The 19,667-nt window shown below is 39.2% G+C and overlaps 1 protein-coding gene across 2 annotated transcripts in view; it reads right to left on the reverse strand.

The window, feature by feature from the left end:
• Positions 1–19,648, reverse strand: part of TSPAN5 (tetraspanin 5) — an 82,646-nt gene extending 62,998 nt beyond the window's left edge. The window contains exon 1 of one of the 2 annotated variants that reach the window (XM_031553115.1): positions 19,301–19,648. The gene's annotated coding sequence lies outside the window, so the exon portion shown is untranslated. Of the gene's footprint in view, positions 1–325; positions 453–19,300 lie in introns of those variants that run through there. The other variant, XM_031553116.1, reaches the window with a different exon arrangement.
• Between the last annotated feature and the right edge of the window lie 19 nt (positions 19,649–19,667).

Here is a 19,667-nt window from a genome sequence, read left to right on the forward strand (position 1 = left end):
TTTCAGTGACAAAAAAGACATTAGCAGCATCAGCTGACAGAAATGGTACAATTCCTACAACTAAATTTACGAGTCCTTGGCAATCTTTTTGGGTGTCTCACAACACCTTATACTTTTTCCTCTCACAATACTGATTTGGGCTGATCATCATTAAGCAGAAATCTATATGCCTTTGTATCACCACAATCAGAAAGACAGTGCACACAGTATTTCTCATTCTCTCCAGGTGAAAGTTTACCGTTTAAAGAGGAAAAACAAAACATAACATAGCAAGTCTGTTAAAACAGCAACTCTCTAGATGAATAGCTAATAAAGAGCAACTTACTCAATCCAAGTGCTAGCTGGCAAGTTCACATCAGAGACCTGGCATGGTTGGGATGGTGTGGGGTTCCCAGGAAAGAGCTATCAAGACCTACAGAACTATCCTGCCACTGTTCCTCTGCAAGGATGCTGCACAGACACTCGCTCTCCCACTCATCCTGATGTACCTGGCATAGAGATACAGGATATCAGCGTGCAGGATTATTCATTCAGCACATGCAAATAATATTAAACTTACTGAAGAAAAAAAAGCACACACTTTTGTGTATGTATGTTTGCTTTCATGTAACAGCTTGCTTGCTCAATCTTGTCCTCTTGCCTCACCGGCAAGGTAGCTCACAGTAGCCCTATTAGCAAGATAAAAGGAGCAGCTGGAGAAGTCCCAGTCCTGCTACCTCTTCCCCAGAGCTTTAAAATCAATTATATTTTAAAAAAATTAACACATTTTAATGCAACACAAGTGTAGAGAGAAAAAGAGGGGGTGAGAGGGGAACAGAAGATGGTAGGGTTCTAAGCTTAGGTAAGTTTAATTTTTAGGCTTTCACAATGCAGAATATTAAGTATGACTAAATGAGATAGCATATGTATTCATTCAAGAGAGTTATCTGAGTTACTGGCATTTGTTCATTGCTTCCAGACTTGAAGAAATAGACACAAAGAAACCTCAGTAAAGCTTTATCCTAAACCATTTCAATCTATTTAGTGAATTACCCAAACCGAGCAAGAGTAATCAGCTCCTCCCCATCTAACCTTGCAACAGCATAATCCAACTCTGAGCAGTAGTTTCTGAATATTAATTGAAATCGCTGTAGGAAGTGAAAAATGCTGTAAAATTCATTTGTTAACAGTCAAAGATTCAAGAAGGTACTGTGAAAGAATTCCCCCCACACACGCTTCTTTAAAATTAACTAACTACACCCATGGGACTCTGGGTAAAAAGAAAAAAAAAAAGCAGCAGCAATTTTCCACTGTTCTTAGAAGACCGTTCACCTCAGTGTCAAGCTTTAAAAAGAGGACTTTTTGAGCCTCTGTGTCCGCCACCACACGTGAAAACTGAATAAAGAAATGTGAACATCGACCCTGCTTATTCTGCATACACCTGAGTATTGTATTGCATGTAGCCGCAGTAGGCATCAGTGAAGACGTTCCAGATAGCTAATATGCGAGAGGCGGAATGGAAACTGAGCCCAAGAAGCAGGACCACAATAACAGGCAGTCTGGCAAGGCCACTGTTTCATTAAGCAGCAAGGAAGCAGTTAAAGCACTCAGCAGTTGACTCCAGAGGTATTTTGTTCAAAGACATTAAAATAAATCTGATTATGAAGGTAGTAATGGCATTTTGCTCTTGTTAAGTCAAACTGGTAGATATAATAGCAGTTCCATGGCTGGTCCCATAATTATTTCCAAATATTACGGCATACTTATACAACTTCCACAACTACGGTGATACTGTTAATGAAAAACTTTAAAACAATGAAAATTTTTCAAAGAGCACTTACATCATTCAGAAATCTGTGATTAGCATGCAACATGGGCTTCAGCATACCGCATTATCAGTGAGAAATTCCTATCAGCCTCTTTCAGTCCGTAGTTGTTTTCGATGATTGTCACAGCTTCTGATACTTTTGAAAGTTTTGCCTAATTCTTTTTCCTCTGAAAATTAGGACTCTGCACAAAGGCAGTGCCAGTGATTTCTAGGAAGGTTTTCTAAGTGCTTGAAGTCCACCCTTGTCCAGCTCAACCCTAAATAAGTCTTTATAATAAATAAAATTGATGGCTGTGCTGAGCTTCATTAAAGAAAAAGTTCTGAAAAAACATTGTCAAGTTATTCCCTTACTGTATCACTTACAATAAAGTACCCTAACATACAAGTATACTGAACCAAAGAACACCTAACTAAGTTTGGGACATACAGGAAAAAAAACATATCTAAAGAAAGCCACACTTGCTGCCAAAAACCCATATACACAGCTTAGTCAGGAAACCCACATAACCAACCTCATGGCATTCCACCTCCCATCACATACCCCCCTCTGCCCTGTAGGAGTTAGAGATGCTCCATATAAACAATGTAAGATACCAAGCTTTAAGAAAATACAGCCCTATCAGAGAAAAGACTCCACTCACTGCTGTGCCTTCAGTCACTGGCACACAACGGCAATGTAACGGTTCTGTTTTTAAAACTCTACATGACCTCATGGGAAGAGGGGAAAGAAATCGGGCCTGTATCTTCAGCATACATAAAAAGAACAAAAATAGTCTGTCTTTCCAGAAATTATGAAAAGGAAAAGGATTTGAGCTTCTGATGAAACCCACATTGATAATTCTTTTCTCTACAAACTGCTCGGACACTCAAGTACATAAACCATTTGGAGTGACTGGATTGCTGCACCTACTCAACCCAGCATTACGACAGTGACTGATGTAAACACAGAGGAAATCCTTGAGGAAAAAAAGAAGGAAAGCCAAGTGAAGATGATGTAGAAGGCCTGATTTGCCATTGCAGTGTCAGCCAAGAGTGGCCATGGGAGACCTTTGTAGTTTAATTTATGCTCTCTGAGTTAGGCTCAGGAGCAGCAGCTGCTACAGCAGGCAGCAGAGAACACATGGCTATCAACAGAGCAGACAGGAGGGCAGTCCTTATGCCCACTACCCTGTGGAGAGAAGAAAGATAGCAGGAAAAGGTTTCCCCAGCAGGGACCCCTCAGTACAAAAACAGATTTTGGCTGGCAAGAGCAAAAGCTCTTCAGCATTCCTTGGAAGCAGGAAAACAGAATCAGGAAAAAAAAGAAAGAAAGAAATTTAACATCTTAAAGTATACCGCTTACGCTGGATATTATCAGCGCTAATAGGAACCATATATTCCAGCAACTACACCTTTGGAATTATATCTAATCTCAACCATTAAATCTAACTTGCAAAGGTTAGTTTGTTTCCCATTCAACATAATCTATCACATTGCAGAGCAGGGTATGATGCAAAACAGTTACACATCAAGCTCCAAAAGTGGAGAGGAAATCAAAAAGAAAAAAGAAAACCTCACACTCAAAAAAAACCTTAAAAACAAAAACCAACCACCAAACCCTGCCAGCTAAACTAAATAACATGCCTTTAAATGATAAGCTTTGAAGTGTTTTGTTCTATTGTCCAAGTTTTCATTGAAGTACTTCTAAAACAGATCCCATGCAGCAAATAAAAAAAGACGTCAGCTTGAACAGCTTCTAAACTGTTTACTCGGGTCTATACTTCCTAGCAAAGGTTTCCTACAGGAACAGGAATTCAGATTAAAATGTTATTTACCTGGAAATTCAGTTCCTGCTGGGATCAGACTGTGGACCTGGGAACAAGAACTTTCAAAGGCATTCAGAAACACTTTTTTCTCAGTGAAACAGAAAGTCTCAACACTCTGTAAGCTTGGTTTTGTTTTGTTTTGTTTTTTCCCCCCAAGGCTACTAAACTAGCTTAAATCTGAAATGCATCTTCCACCTCTGCAGTCAGCTCACTTTAAAGGAACTATTTTTTTTCTAAAAGCATACACCATCAGATAATCTAGTGCTTGCCTCCTCTTTGTTCAGCCAGATAGAAGTAATCATCTATGCCACTTCTGTTCTTCCTCCCCTCCCACAAATATTGTGCAAGCAAACAAAAAAAGTGTAACTTACATCAGATGTCAAATGCTGTGGTATAACATAAGATGTCTTCTACAAATTTGTCTTGATTAAAGAATACACTTGTGCTACAGTACAACCTGGTGGGCCTTGGGATGTCATACCTATACAACACCAATGAGTTCACTGTTCGCCAAATTGCCTCATGCAACACCTCAATATCATGCCCTCCATGACACCAGTCTCTACTTCGGAGACAGCGTAGACATCACTTCCCAAAATCCACAAGTATGTTTACATACCTCCTCAGGACCCAGACAAAGCACAAGCTTTCCACCTTGCTCAGAACCCCTACACCACTATCAGGCAGCAAAGATGCTGGTTCAGGACTCCCTGTTTGCTAAATAATGACAACTATCACAACAACAGAGAAGAAAGGCAAGCTTCAAGCATAAACAGAGCTATGTTCCTTTTACCCAAGAAGATATATTTAAACAAAAATTGCTTCTGTCTAAAGCTTCTGCTTCAGAAAGGTAGACTTAAATCAGAGCATAATGGATTATAACGTGCGGGTTTAAATGAGACATTAAGAACAGGCAAGTTTGAAACAGTGCTGAATAAAGGAAATTTGTACTACATAAACAAAACTGCAACACAGATGCTTACAAATCTGTGAAACAGCCAAAGTGCTTAACTAAACTGACTGCCAACTATGTATTAGTTTTTCTTCCAAAAACATTGGATAGATGATATGGCTGAGCTTTCACATACTAATAATAGAGAGTCTTCAAAATAATTATGAAAGAAGGAAATAATCTGGTGCCCACCTAAGAATATCTTTGGATTCATTTGTCTATCACAAAGTTCTCATCTCTCACCATGCAATTTTATTGTTTAATAAGTATCCACCATAACTGGTGGCAGAATAAAATAATTTTGGTGGTGTAGGCTTGCTTGTTTCTTCCCTTTGGTGGGCAAGGCAACAAGTGGATGAAAAAGGACAGAAGTGCTGGTAACTACAAACCTACATTAAAAACTACTAACAGAAAAACTGTTTATTACCAAGGCATAAGAGCAGATACTGCATATATTGCTGTTAAAATACCCTGGGCTGAAAATGGTTAATTCATAACAACTGGAGGAGCTGTGTAAAGATCCAACTAGGTCACCATCTGCGGACTTTGAACTCTTCTTCCCAGCAGCAAGCTTTTTCAGCTGTGACATCCAGCTGCACTTTTCTTGGACTGGCACACTTACTTGGCTTTATACGCCTCCAACATTTGTAATTCAACCATCGGAACTACTGAAAAGGAAAGCATCCAACATGCTTTTCTCAGTGGTATTGTATGGAAAAGTCAGGGCTGAGAGAAAAGGTGTTTCAAGTCACATTTTTTCAGATGCAAGACTTTCACTGCAGTTTCAAAAAAGGTAGGTCGATATATTCATCAAAGTTAATAGACTATAATCCACAGAATGCTCTATTACATGCTTGTTGGTGTTCCAACTCTCCCTAAAATAAGCCAAACCCAACAGAAAAAGGCACAACTAATAACTGGATATCAAGTATTTCATAAAGTTAGAGATTTAAGGGGCAACTGGAAAAATTCACAAATTAAAATCAATCTAGAGATACCAAATACAAATATCCTAACTCTGGCTATGAAAGGCTGAGGAGTCAGAGCATATTCTCTGAGTTTTATCACTACCTGTCTGCCTTGTCCTAACACTTCTCACCAGGTATCTGCCACTGGCCACTCTTCAAAGCTCTTCTTAGTTCATTTCTTTATCGGGAAATGCTTCAAGCTAACTTTTAGTAGTAGAGTAAAGGGAGGCAAGAAGGGAAGCTTGATCAGGGCACCTCACAGCAGATCATCCAAAAAAGCTTCAAAACAACTGTTCTGTTCAGCCTTGTGCAAGTTTTCATTCTCAAATCTCATCAAAATTCACAAATTTTCTTTTTATTTTAAATGCAAAATGCCTTTTCTTGAAGGCAAGGCATTGATTAATAATTATAACTATATCTCAATTTAAATGAATGTATAATTTTTTTATATATTCTTATTAAAGTAGCGTAATTTTGACAATGTCAAAGCCATCTTTTATTAAGCACACAAAATGACTCCCATTACTCACTTTGAAACTTCAGCTCTTACTTCTTTTTCTTCTGGTTTCTTTACCAACGATGATAAACTGTTACGAACAGTTCACAAACAACACTTTCATAACCCCACCCTGTTCTCATTCTGAACACTGAGAATTCATTTTGAAATTTCATAACAGTTTACAGAGACCAACTGTGAAGTCTGAACTGCTGGCATTATCTCAGGCTGAGCCAGAAAGAGGAATTCATATTAGACACTTACACATTCACCCCAAAGCTCAAGAAAGTAAGAAAAGAGTGGAACTTCACCAGCCTTCAGTGAAGTACACTGGAAATGCCATTCCAGGCACACTCACAGTGTGTTATACCAGGCACCCTTAACTGTATTAATAATTTAGTTTCCAGATCAATATCTTCTTCAGATTTCAACACACCTTTCACCACTGAGGCTTTCCTAACTCAGTCTGGGATTGGTCTAAGGTGTTACTGATAAATTCAGATTTCAGAGTTAAAGATCTTGAGAACAACAGGGGAAGACAACATACCCACAGACTTAATAGCTAATTAAGATGAGATATTTTCAAGGGACAACATGTTTATAAAGGAGTGTGGTGACAGGACAAGGACCGGTAATTTTAAAATAAAAGAAGGTAGATTCAGGTTAGACATCAGGAAGAAATTCTTCCCTTCAAGAGCAGCGAGACAGAGAAGCTGTGGATGCCCCATCTCTGAAGGCATTCAAGGCCTTTAAGGTGATCTTTAAGGACTTTTCTGACACAAATTGTTCTGTGATTCTATGATTGTTCAATGCTTTTTTAGATGTTGGTCTACCCATAGAAATTATCAATTATGTCAAATATTCATTGCAGGGTCAGCGTTTGACATAAACAGTACTTGCACAAAGCCACACAGCTTTTATTCAAGGCAGTTAAACCAGTTAGTGGTTTCAGCAGCAAAATGGTTTAGCAGCTCCCAGAGATCCCATCCTCACTCTGACCGGTGCATTTTCTCCCATCTCACTCTTCACTAGCCCCTCAGCTGCTTTATGAAGCTGCATCTTACATTGAACACAGCATGTTTAAGCTGGCAGATACACTGTCCTAACAGCCCTTTTTGTCTAAAATGTAAGACCTCCAAATTGCCTTCGCATCGGACAGAATTTCAAATGAAAAATATTTCAAAAGTTTTCTTTTCGCTACATCTTTCTTATCATTCAGTACACGGTCTATAAATATTTAAATACCTATAACACTTTAATTTGTCAACACGCAAAGTTAACAGAATCAAGACCGTACAACTGATCTTCACAGAAACATTTTTTCAATTCCTTATTATTAAAAATTCTCTTCAGCTTGTTTTATAGAGTTGTTGGTGCAGTGAGATAGTGTTTCTTCATACTCTAGAGAGAGAAAAGCCGGATTCTTTCCCTTAGGAAGCTCCCTTGCACAGAACTTGATCAAAAGGCAAGGCTCAGCACCTCTCCAAAACCTTGAAGCAATTTTTGGATCTGTAGGTTAATGGTACGTTTGAAGATGTCTGACACCAGTAGATTAAGGATTCAATGCAGCAGCCCAAATAATTTCTTGATCTCTCTTGGTGGACCAGTTTAAAAGGAGGGAATGTTAATCTTGCCTTTATTTTGTGTTTTGTTTTATATGTAGATACACACACACACACTCAATAAGAATCAGATTTATACTTCTTTAAAGCTTTCCTTAAAAGCAAAAAGAAAGGCTGGTTTTCCTTCCTGTTGCTGTTTTGTGTTTGGGTTTGTTTTTGCTTTTTTTTTTAGTAGTATTGCAACTATTGCTATTAGTAAACACTATTACTATCTACACATACCGTGCTACCACAAACTACAGGACAATCCAATAGCAGAAGTCAAAAGCAGTATTCATCAAGTCCTGCTTTTAGACAGACTCTTTTTCCATTTTCTCTATCAATCACCTAAATATGACCAAAACTACTCTGAGAAGTTCAGCTTCCATTCAGCTATAAACTGATTTTCAGGTTTGATTTATATATATAGCGACTTTTATGCTTTGTTTACAGAAATTCTTTTATTTGCCACGTTAGCTTACTCAAACACCATTAGCAGCAATGGAATGTATTTCATGCAGAAGCCATTATCTTTAGCCTAAGATGTTGTTAAAGTTCAGAAGCCATTAATAAAACATGGTGATTTCTTACATGGCTAATGGTAGACCACATAAGTAGTGGTACTTAACAGATGGGCATTAGTAGCTCCGTTGGACACAGCTTTACATGAATTTGCTGCTATTACATACACGTCTGACAAAAGCCCAATTCAGTACTCAATACTGTACTAGTTTAAAAAAAAACAAAAACAGTCGTGGCCAAGTTGCTGTCCAGACCAGTGGGAAGGAACATATCCTGCAGAAAACATTGTTAAGTGATAGCTCGGAGTACGTAAAGCTATTTCATACAAGCACATAACTTCAAAACTAGAGAACATAGAACAGCTATGTTCTCTCAGCACTACAGGTGTTAGGTTCACATGTAGCAGCTCTTGTTATCAAGGAGAAGTTTTCATTTAAAAGATCAGGATGGTCAGATGGATACTTACTCTAAGACATAAACCAGCAGAAACGCCTGTCAGGCTCCCCTGTTTGTGACAGAGTTTGTTGGTTAAACTAACTTGTTACCTGTTTGGTCTGCTCTTTACTTAAGCACAGCAAAGTAAGAGATTCAGCTCTTTCCAAAGTTTGTTCCATGTTTTCTTTGGAGGACCTCTTGCAGCTTTCCTCTCACCTCCTTCTTTAATATTTCTTTTCTTTTTTTTTTTTTAAGTAAAAAAAAAACAGGCAGCAAAAAAACAAAGACAAAAACAAAAAAAACACCACTGCTTGAAAACCAAGGGTCTAATTATGCAGTTGCCACCAAGTGATTCCTATTGAAGTCCACAGGAGCTGCTCTTATGCAGACGACAAGGCCCCAAGTATTTACAGTGCTGAAAGCCTTTGTGTTCTACACCCTAAGTGGATGAAAGCAAGCTACACAGGAAGCTCATTCAAAATTAATACCATATCAGGAAGTGGATGAGGGAAAGGGAAGGCACTAGGTAATTGATCCACTGTTTGTTTTCTGTGAATTCTGAAATGTCTTTACGTACATATTTATTTTGGTTTGTCTTTTCGTGTTTGGTTATTTTAGTTTTGCTCCAAGATAGAGAATTTTTAAACTAGGATAAAGTCCTATTAGCAAAACAGAGTGAAACAGTGAGAGAGAGCTCCTTAAGTGGCACTGTGATACCAGTAAATGCAGAAAAACAACTATTCTGAAGGCAGCACGGAGGTGGAATAATAGGTTTCATTCAGGCAGAATTTGACTACCTTACAACTTCTACAAGATTACATTCTCCAAAGTTAAATACCTCCCGTGTTATGAGCAAGACATAGAAAGTTCTGCACTTCTGCTCATCCAGCGAGAAGTTACAAGTCTCTTTTCTCCCCATCACTTATGCAAAAGTTCAGTTCCACCCCACAATGGAGACAAAGTCCAGCCCTTCAGCCTATAAGCACCTTAGAACTCCCTAAACTGAGAGTCTAAACGTACTCACACCAAAATTTGACACCACAACTGCAATATTGTTCTACCCTGCTCTATAAATGTAGTCTGCAGGCATTTTAAGAACAGGGTACGCAGGCAGATTGGTACAAAGTGGCCTTTTAGAGAAAATGAAAATCTGACCCTTATACACTAAGATCTAAATAAATAGCAGATCTCACTGAAGCTGACAGCTCCATATAGGTACAAGAAAGTATCTACACAAATTCTCAAAATATTTTGGACTTACTTAGAATGCATCTAAGAGGCATAGGAGCAGCAAACAGCCTTTTTTTTTTTTTAACTTCTGCCCTTTACTGAACAAGCAACATCACCGTGACTCTGAGCTTCAGCCTTTCCATGTGCTTAAAAAAAAAAAAAAAAAAGAAGACAGTACGCTCCTCAAATCCTTGCCATCTTACACACAGCCACATCCGTTCCACCTCACCTGATGCAGGTTCACACCTGTAGCAATTGTTCATGAAGCTAAAATGTGAAATTCTTTACATCAGAGCCAGAACAGTGGGTACTGCTTTGATATTCATCAGGCTTGTGGACTGACACATCAACTAAGGAAATGTTACCCGTAAGGCACTATCTGGGAGGTCTTGCACCAACACTGAGGCTTGCTGTTTCAGAAGGAGATGCTTAGGTATCATATTGAAAAAAAGCAATTTATCATAAAACAGGCTATTTGTCAAGTAAGAAAAGTTGTCTTATAAAAGGATACCAAAAAAGCTAGTGCTATTTTTTACGTCCTGCCACTTTCCTGCTGACTTCTGGCTGGATCAAGTAAGAGTCTGCAAGCAGCACCCATACAAAGGCCTCTCAGAGCATTGTACTGATCATACAGGGGCTCCTGTGAGCTAACCGAGAGCAAAGAACCCAGCTGACATTTGGGCTCCAGGAAAAAGGAGTAAGAACCAGCACAGACAAATAGGGGAACGCAACAGTGAGAATAGCCTCTGACTGAAAGCTGGAGTGGATCACAAACTGAAAGGAGGGCAAAACCAACATCAATCAGGTACTCAAAAGAGGCTTCATAATTTATTCATGAAGTAATCAGGTGCTACAGATAAACTGCAGGTAGTGATGGAGTTGATTGTAAGTTTGATGTCATTTACTAGGCAGGGCATTTAAAATATCCATGAAATTCTGCATGAGAACGAGTTCACTGGAAACCTCACCTACGTACAACATTCTTGGGCAGGGAAAGCTGATAGCAATAGCTTCTGTTCCTCACAGCTGTCCCTTTGCCTCTGTCAGAGTTTAGCACCTCTGCAGCACAGCTGATAGGGTCATGATCACTGGGGGACAGGAAAGGACTACAGCAGAAAACAAGAAAGGCCAGATGAGAGCTACAACTTACCTACTAGTCAAGAACCCTTCAGTATCTTTCTCATCAAAACTGATATTGGTTTCCTTTAAAATACAAACCTATTAACTGCTTCTATTTACGAGCTACTTTCAGAAAAGAGAAGGAAAGCAGAGTCCAGCAAGGATGTAAATCACATAAAAATGTAAGTGGCTTATGTCCTTAAGTCAAGTACACTAGTCACTAGCATGGAAAAAGATTTTGTATCATGAAGTCTTGATTCAGATATAACTATGAACTTCCAAACTACCCAAGCAGGGGTTTTGTCTAACTTCAGAGCAACAGGACATATTTGAAGATAAATAAGATTGCTTATATAGAAAAGAAAGTAGTGCTTTTCAGCCATACTCAGCCCTGTGTGACTGAAACAGGACCACCTCAGAGCTTCCAGGAGCAACAGAAGGGTGGAATACAGCCAGTGGAAGATCAGCGCAAAAAGGCCTTCTGTCCAGCTAACAGAAGTTAAATGAGTTTCCAGTCTCTTCAAGTCCTGCTTTTAGGCTCATGGATCAATAAATTTCTGCTCTTACAAGTTAATATTTTTGTTTCCTCCATATGTATACACAGTATATTCTCTGTATAAAGTACGTGTGCACACGTATATATTCATACCTTGCTACATGCTCACTGCGTATTTCCCACCATTAAATACTTACTAACCTGTTTGCAACAGAGCCATCAAAAAGACACTCAGAAATGGATAATGATGACATTCCTGCTCTTCAGAGAGCAGATCATTTGCCACCCCTTCCAGGAGACCGCTCCAATGAAGTACCTTATTACAGAGTGGCAGTGTTTGGAATAACATTTACAGGAAGGAAAAGAAATCAGAGAAGTATGTGATGAAGCTGTACGCTTGCATTTAAGTTCACACTGAGTTCACATTACAGGCAGGAAAACAAAACGCTGCAGAAGACATGCAATTCAGTGGGAGGGAAAAACAGAGAATCTGCTCTCAGAAAGATAAATGCACTTGTACACAAAGCAAAGGTGTCCAACAGGGAGAACCTGTGCTGCAGGCTGACAAAACGACAGCTGGGAGATATGCTAGGAAGTGCCGCCTCTCACAGTACTGCTGCATCTTCGCTTAGGACACCAAAGCTTGGCTGGGAGAATCTGCCCTCTTGGTACAGAGAAAGAGTCCTGACGCAAAGTAACATTTTGCATCACGGAAGATTTGTGCCTAAATCAAACTAAATTAAGCTGGACTCTCATTAAGGGTAAGCCACTAATGCTAGGAAACACCCAGTAGGCTGAATTACTGCAAGCAGCCTTGCAATTTCATTTATACCACACTCATTACCCTGTAACAATAGGACAAGCTACTGATTATATGACAGTAGATAAACAAAAGGTTTTAACTCCTTGACATTAGAGTCAGCAAAACAGAAGCCTCTACAAACCCAAAATATGTCATATAATTAAAGGCATTTAGTTTCCCTTTACTTTTTTCTTTGAATACAATATAAAAAAAAAAAAATCACTAGACACTTCTAGGCACAGTTTTTCTTGCCTCTTAAGGGAAAAAAAAAAAACCATATTTAGGAAAAAGATGCTACGGTCCTTTGATTTTTGTGCAAGCAGTACAGTGGTTGAGAAAGCCAGACAGTAACAGGTACAGAATAGGCAGTTTTCTTAGTATGTGTTTGCCTTGTTGCAAAAAGAAGACAGAAAGTCCTCTATCACCACACATCAGGAACTTTGCTTGAAATGATTTTCAATATTATTTGATGTAATGGAGTCTTCACTAGGGATTTTCAAGGCTGGGAAGAGGCATATTGATTTTTCCCCAGTTCTGTGGGAAATTGACAGTTCATTCATAAGATCCTCTGTGTGTGCTGAAATGCTTATTCTAAATGCTGTCCAGAGGAAAGCAACTGGAAAGTTGAAACATTAGCTGAAAGTGGAGATTGATGTGTATTAAGATAAACACTGCTACTGCCATTTGCCTCATTTGTTTTCTATAGCTGAAGGAGTGGGATCTGACTGTTCTGAGCATCTCCACAAGTCAGGCCATCTGGAGGTTATATGAGATCACACTGAGTCAGAGTTTGATACCAAATCAAGCTCCTTTGACTGCAAACCCCAACGTGTCAGTGACATTTTTAAACATGAGTGGAAAGGGGAAGGTGAACGGCTGTAGATTTGGTTACAGAAGCAGCCACACACAGGGCACTGAGGCAACAGTGACAGCCACCCCAACCACTCTTCTGCTTGTGCAAAGTCCTGCTGAAATCAGTGGAAATCCGCATCCACAGGGAGCCAACAGGGAACATATTTTTTGGCAGGAGCAGCAGCAAACTCACAAGAAATGGGATGTTTTCCAGACTTGTACAATAGTACAATGGAAAATAAATTAGGCCTCAAAACAGTAGAGAAAAATCTATGTTTTCCTGGACCTCGCACTATAAAAGTGTGCTAGATTGCAACTCAATACATTAGGAAAAACAAAACAAACAAACAAACAAAAAAAACAACACACAACTTCTTTTTTGTTGTTTTTAAATCTTGCTTGCATTACTGCAATATTTTCTAAGTTTTAATATGGGAAAAAAAATATGAGCAAAACAGTGTTAAAGTACAAAGTCACTACAAAATCCTAACCATGAAGTCATGTATTTAGAAGAGTTAAAGCCAATTTCCTTTACCGCAAATGCACCTCTGTGGTTAATGGTGACAGTCACTTTGGGGTCACCACTAACAGAGCTGGGTTAACTCCTGAATTTCTCAGCTCTTCGCTCCTGCCTACTTCAATAAAACAATTAGAGCCTGCTGATAGGCTGCTAGTCTTGTATTTGAGAAATGTGCTGCATATTTTGGGCAACACAAACCCTGTAGCATTATACTTTAGACTGAAATTCCCTGCCTGGCGGAATTAGGTCACATTTCTTTGGGTCAGAAATATTCTTTCACCCCTTATTCCAACTGGAAGCAAAACAATATTCTAAATGCCCATAGCAGATCTTCGTTGGTTTGTGCCCTTGGTTCATGGGAGTAGAAACTGCTGAGGTACTTACCTACTGTAAGCATTTAATGATGCTCTGAATTTCTAGACGGTAGTGACTTTGGTGTCAAAAACATTTTATAATGTTCTATTTGTAGCAAGGGAACTTGAAGGAAAGTATCCTGAAAGTATTTCACTAATTGTAACTTAAGTGTCTTATCCCCTACTAGTTACTACCTACTGCATCTTACAGAGTTTAAGGAATAGAGAATAAATTAAATTTTGCTAAAAAGTACTTCAGGATTATTGTAATCTAAGGAATTAAATGCAAGAGTGTTTAAAAGCAGAGTACATACATGGAAATTCCTCTGCACTGGAGAAGACAGAAGTTCCTCACATTTTTCTTATTTCCTCTTCCCACATAAGACAAAAGAAAAAAAAAAAATCAATTTGAAAATTATCCCTATATCTATTTGCACCACCTGATATGGGCTCAAAACCCACCTTCTTCCACAGCATAGCAGCTGCTTGCTTTCCCTGTGTGCCTTTGTATCATATGGATTAGTTGAGTATGCACATACATGATAAATATATCATTGAAGAGCCTATGGCATAAAGGTTATCTTAGTGAATTAGGATGGTATATTTACTTTCACTGAATCATAGAATCACCAAGGTTGAAAAATACCACCAAGATCATCCAGTCCAACCATCTACCTATCACCAACATTTCCTACTACACCATGTCCCTCAGTACAACATCTAAATGTTCCTTGAACACCTCCAGGGACAGTGACTCCACCACCTCCCTGGGCAGCCCATTCCAGCACGTGACAACTCTTTTGGAGAAGAATTTTTTCCTAATCTCCAACCTGAATTTCCCCTGGAGCAACTTGAGGCCATTCCTCCTAGTCCTATTGCTAGTTACATGGGAGAAGAGGCCAACCATCACCTCACCACAGCTTCCTTTCAGGTAGCTGTAAGAGAGCAAAAAGGTCTCGCTTAAGCCTCCTCTTCTCCAAAGAAGGAGACTTCCTGAGTCTCCCCTTCGTCAGATTCAGTGCTCTGGAACATGGACCTACTACCTTTATTAGGAAAAAATTATTAACTGTTTCACTTGCTGAAGTACTCTGCTGCCACTGCACATACTCAGGATGTTGCTCATCAGCTTTTCTCTGGCTGGAACGCTAAAGATCCAAAATGTATTCTCAGTGCTCTGCAGTAGATATGCCATCAGGTGAAACAAGGTGGGAGTCTGGTAAATACATTTACTAAATCCATCTCTACAGCAGAATTATGTAAGCTGCATTTAATAATTCCAATAACGTTAATTATGTTGAAATCTAACACAGTAAATTACACAACCACAATCAGTGCTTTTTCCCTAGTTCTTAGTCTTGTGTCCTTAGGCTTATTCAGTCTTCTGCAAACCCCAACCAGAAAAGAGCTTAAAACAATAACATATTTACAAACAACTAGTTTGGGCAGCACAAATAGTTAGGAAGGAGACAGCTTCATCCATGTTCCTCGTGTCATTCTTTCTGAATAACCAATGATACGGCCTGCTACAAAGTTACTATGGAAGGCAGAGAACACCACATGTTTCTGTGTGCATTTAAAGGGCTATGTCTGCTCAAAGACATACCCAGAAATTCAGAGCTCCCAAACTCACAACAATGCATCTATTTTATCAATATATACAATGTACATTGCTACCCTTCAATGTTACAAAACAGTTGTACATTTTTTCCAGACAAGAACTGTTCTGTTTCTCGTAGGACATTTATGAAATACTCTCCAAGTTACTAGTTATACTAGATTTTAAAATCATAACAATAATAGTAATTTAATTTAAAAAAAAAAAAAAAGAGTGGAGGTGGAGTGAGGGAGACATGATCAGAATGTCATTCACTTCCACTGAAAGAGCATGTTCCCTGTGCAAATATATAAAGATCAAGTGTTACAGAACACATTTGAAGGCCACATGGAACAAGCCTTATGTGGATTTACTTTTTTCTTTTTTCTTTTTTTTAAACCAATGTGGCAAGGCAAAATTACATAACAAAAACTTCCTTTGTGGATATCTGAAAAGTAGCTGGCATGAGAAAATGATCTTCTGCCCCTTTGAAAACAAACTACCAACAATGTACAAAATTCAATAAACAGTCTATTTCTTGTTCCTCAAAGGTCAGAACACTTTCCCAACACTTTTCCCACAACACACTTACATAACTTCATTCAGTTTTCTTTCTGCTATCTTCTGGTAATTCAGAAGATTATCTAGATCCCCCTACAGTTACCCTCAAAACCAGCACGTCAAACAAATTAAAATACAAATCATGACTTGCAATATTCTGATGCATCATAATGGCAGCATATTGCATGACCTCAAGTGAATCTCCAGATAAAGTAAAGGTTGCAGTCTGACCAGTCAATGCTTTCTATACATTGTTCCTATTAAGTTAGGGTCAGCGACTTCCAGCTGACATGGAAATTCCAATTTAAATGAAAATATGTATATTCATAGATCCCATCAAGCACAGTAAAGCACAGAAAGGAATTTAAAGCACCGCTTGGAACAGTTTAAAACTGTCGTACAGAAGTAGAAATGTAAGCAGGGAAAATGGTTCTTGCCTTTCCAGAAGCAAGGCGACCTACTTTTATTTTTTGCATTACCCCTTTGACATCATTCTATATGGACGACTACACGGGATGAGGTGAAATATGTAGGTAAAGAATGCAAGTAAACAATGCAACTGTTTTCTTTTAACTTGCACTATGCATTCAGGTCTTATCTAGTTCAGAATACATTATGATTCACCTTGATAAAGACATAAAGGCTCACATGAAAGCACTGACTCTTCCACCAGCCTTCAAAGGCATGCATTATGCTGGCCAAGTTAAAGCACAGGAGTATGCCCTAATGAACAATCAGCAGAATGGCAGCTGAGCAATGGAAAGGAAAGCAAAACACTGAATTCTACTTTTTCATCACAATATATTTGTGCCTATTTGGTCTGAATTCCTAAACACTGCACTGGCAAATGCCAAGCAGGCACTTCCACAGAGCATCGCAACCTCAAAGAGCTCCAAACAAGCACTGTTGGTATATTTACCTGCTTCCTAGCATTGGATACCAAAAAAAAAAAAAAAAAAAAAAAAAAAAAAAAAAGAAAGAAAGAAAGAAAGAAAGAAATTAAATTGGCAAGTATGCCTAGAACACGAGTTACCACAGTCTTGGAGGATATAGTTATCTTCTAAAACATTATGAGATGCAGAGACAAGGGCAAGTTGCCTGGGGTGGAGCACGACTATCTCCATAAGAGTATCGTGTCACCTTTCTTTAGTCCCAACTAAAGACAGAGCACTAGAGTGCAACTTTCCATACTAATTATTCCAACAGATCAGCCATGGTTTTTTCCTTTTTTTTTTTAAAAAGGAAAGAAATAAGATATTAGCACAAAATAAAAACAACTGAGAAAAACATCTGGTATTTATTTTGCCTATATTCTGCAGCATACAAAGTCCCCAATTTCTGTATTTTTGTAATACCTTCCATTTAAGTAACGCATGCAATTATTCCCCACAAAATTTCAGCACATCTACAATATTTCTTTATTCGAGGCACTGATAATTTTCTTGTCAAAACCATTACTCTTCCAACTCAGTTCTCTTTATTTTTAGACCATTGTTTTATGATGCATAATAGAGGGTATTTTTTCCATTTGTTTTCATTAAAATTTTAAAAGGTTATGTTAAAACCAGCACATAAGAAAGCTTCAAAAGTTTTAACAAAGGTGTTCCACATATCTAAATGTCTACAAACCCCCAGGAGAGTGTCATTGGGATAATACAATGACCTCTTTATCGTTTCACCCTATCCATAAGGACTACATTAGTGGCTATGTTTGATGCTCACTTTCTTTGAGCATCCAACCAAGCCTGCAATTTTTCTTTACAGCTTTTCTGGCCCAGTTTCATGATAGAATATTAAACAATTGCTATTAATTCCATAAAAACTTTAAAATATATTCCGCAAGAGTCACTGTCTCACTTCCCATCACGGTAACAAATGCAGTTTCCTCATAAAAAGATAACAGAAGAAATGATTTAAGTCATATAAAATGCTTTCTGAGTGTGGATCTCATGATGTTTAGCCAAGGACACCAGACGATTTGCATTTTGCAAAACAGGTAATCTGTAAGCAAGGGCCACACAAGCAAGCAAATGGCAGAGCGGGCGATACGCTCAGGTCATTGGATTACCACTCCAGCAGTACAGAGCCTCGTGGCCCAGCAAGATCTCCTTTAACTCATTCCATTGCACCAAGCAAAAGCCGCACGTGCTAGCCTCAACAGAGGAATAAGAAAAAAATCAACCACTAAGTACCAAGAAGATATCACTTCCCTATTTCCATAATCTGCAAATTTGCGTTCAGAGAATGAACAAAGTTATAGGGTATCTATCTCATTGCGTGCCTGGAGGAGCAAGATAACACACTTATTAGCTTCAAGGACACGTCACACAAGAGCTCCTCACACTGCCCTGTTTCCTCCTAAAAAACAGTGTTCTCAGCAGCATATGCCCATGAGAATCAAAATGAAAAAACAGATGAAAGAAGAGAGCCACAGCAAACTCAACCATTAAACTTGAGCCGATCACAAAAACACAGCATAGTAGGGTCGGGATACTCATCTACAACAACTCAACACCACAGGTCTCATTCTTAGGCCAAGCAAACTTTGACATAAAGACACGTAACTGCAGTCAACTTCATTCTAGCAACACACCTCCTCGATTTACAGTGAAATATCCTTTCCTTAGAGTATCACTGATCAAAAATCCCGTCCCTCCAAATCATCCACACCAGGCATCTTCACTTCCCAGGCATGCAGACATAAGATGAACTACAAGTCCTTATTAGCCAGATAAATACCAAGGTAATAATTGCAAGCTTGGTATTGGCAAGGTTTCTCTTCTTCATTCTTCATCACTTACATTCATTAAAAAAATGGTAGTGGTGGGTCTTTTTTGTTTGTTTGTTTTTTAATTACCCAAACCACCTTTCTAATCCAAAGAAGCCACCATCTCAAATATGTACCCAACATATTCTCATTTTTCCTTAGAAAGGCATTCACCCTGCTGGAGTTCATGCACATTTGCTACTGCTAAATGGAATGCCTCATGAGAAGAGGGGATTGCACACATAAGAGCCTTCACCCAAGTTTCATATTCTACACAGTGCTAAGAACTCATCGTCCATGCACACACAAGATCAATCGTTCACATCTTCATACTGTGGTTCCAAAATTTGGAATTTACACCCAAAAGAAGCTGCTTCTCCTTCAGAGCCAACACACTGAGAAGATGCTAGAAACGCTAACCTATGCGGGTTCCATCCCACCATACGGCTCTGCTGCTCCATGCCCTGTGCTGGAACGGGGCACAACGGGGCTGTGGTGCGCGCAGCGTCCCCCAGGGCCGGGCGGCTGAGCCGCTGCCCCCCTCCCGGTACCGCTCCGTGTTGATGGCTGAGCAGAATAACGCCGTTCCACGCACAGCTCGGCATTGTGTAACCGTTCCTGCCAACGGCACCTCTCGCAGAACTTGAGGCTTTGATTTCTTGCGTTGAGCGTGTATATATCTTAGTACCGATATCCCCACGGATCCATCCCTTCCCCAGGCCTGCGTGCCTGGCTGCTCCCCCACCACAAAGCAGTTGGGGGCTTGGGGGAAGGGGGGCGAGGGAAA

Source organism: Meleagris gallopavo, chromosome 4 (genome assembly GCF_000146605.3).
Source record: "Meleagris gallopavo isolate NT-WF06-2002-E0010 breed Aviagen turkey brand Nicholas breeding stock chromosome 4, Turkey_5.1, whole genome shotgun sequence".
NCBI classification, from domain to species: domain Eukaryota; kingdom Metazoa; phylum Chordata; class Aves; order Galliformes; family Phasianidae; genus Meleagris; species Meleagris gallopavo.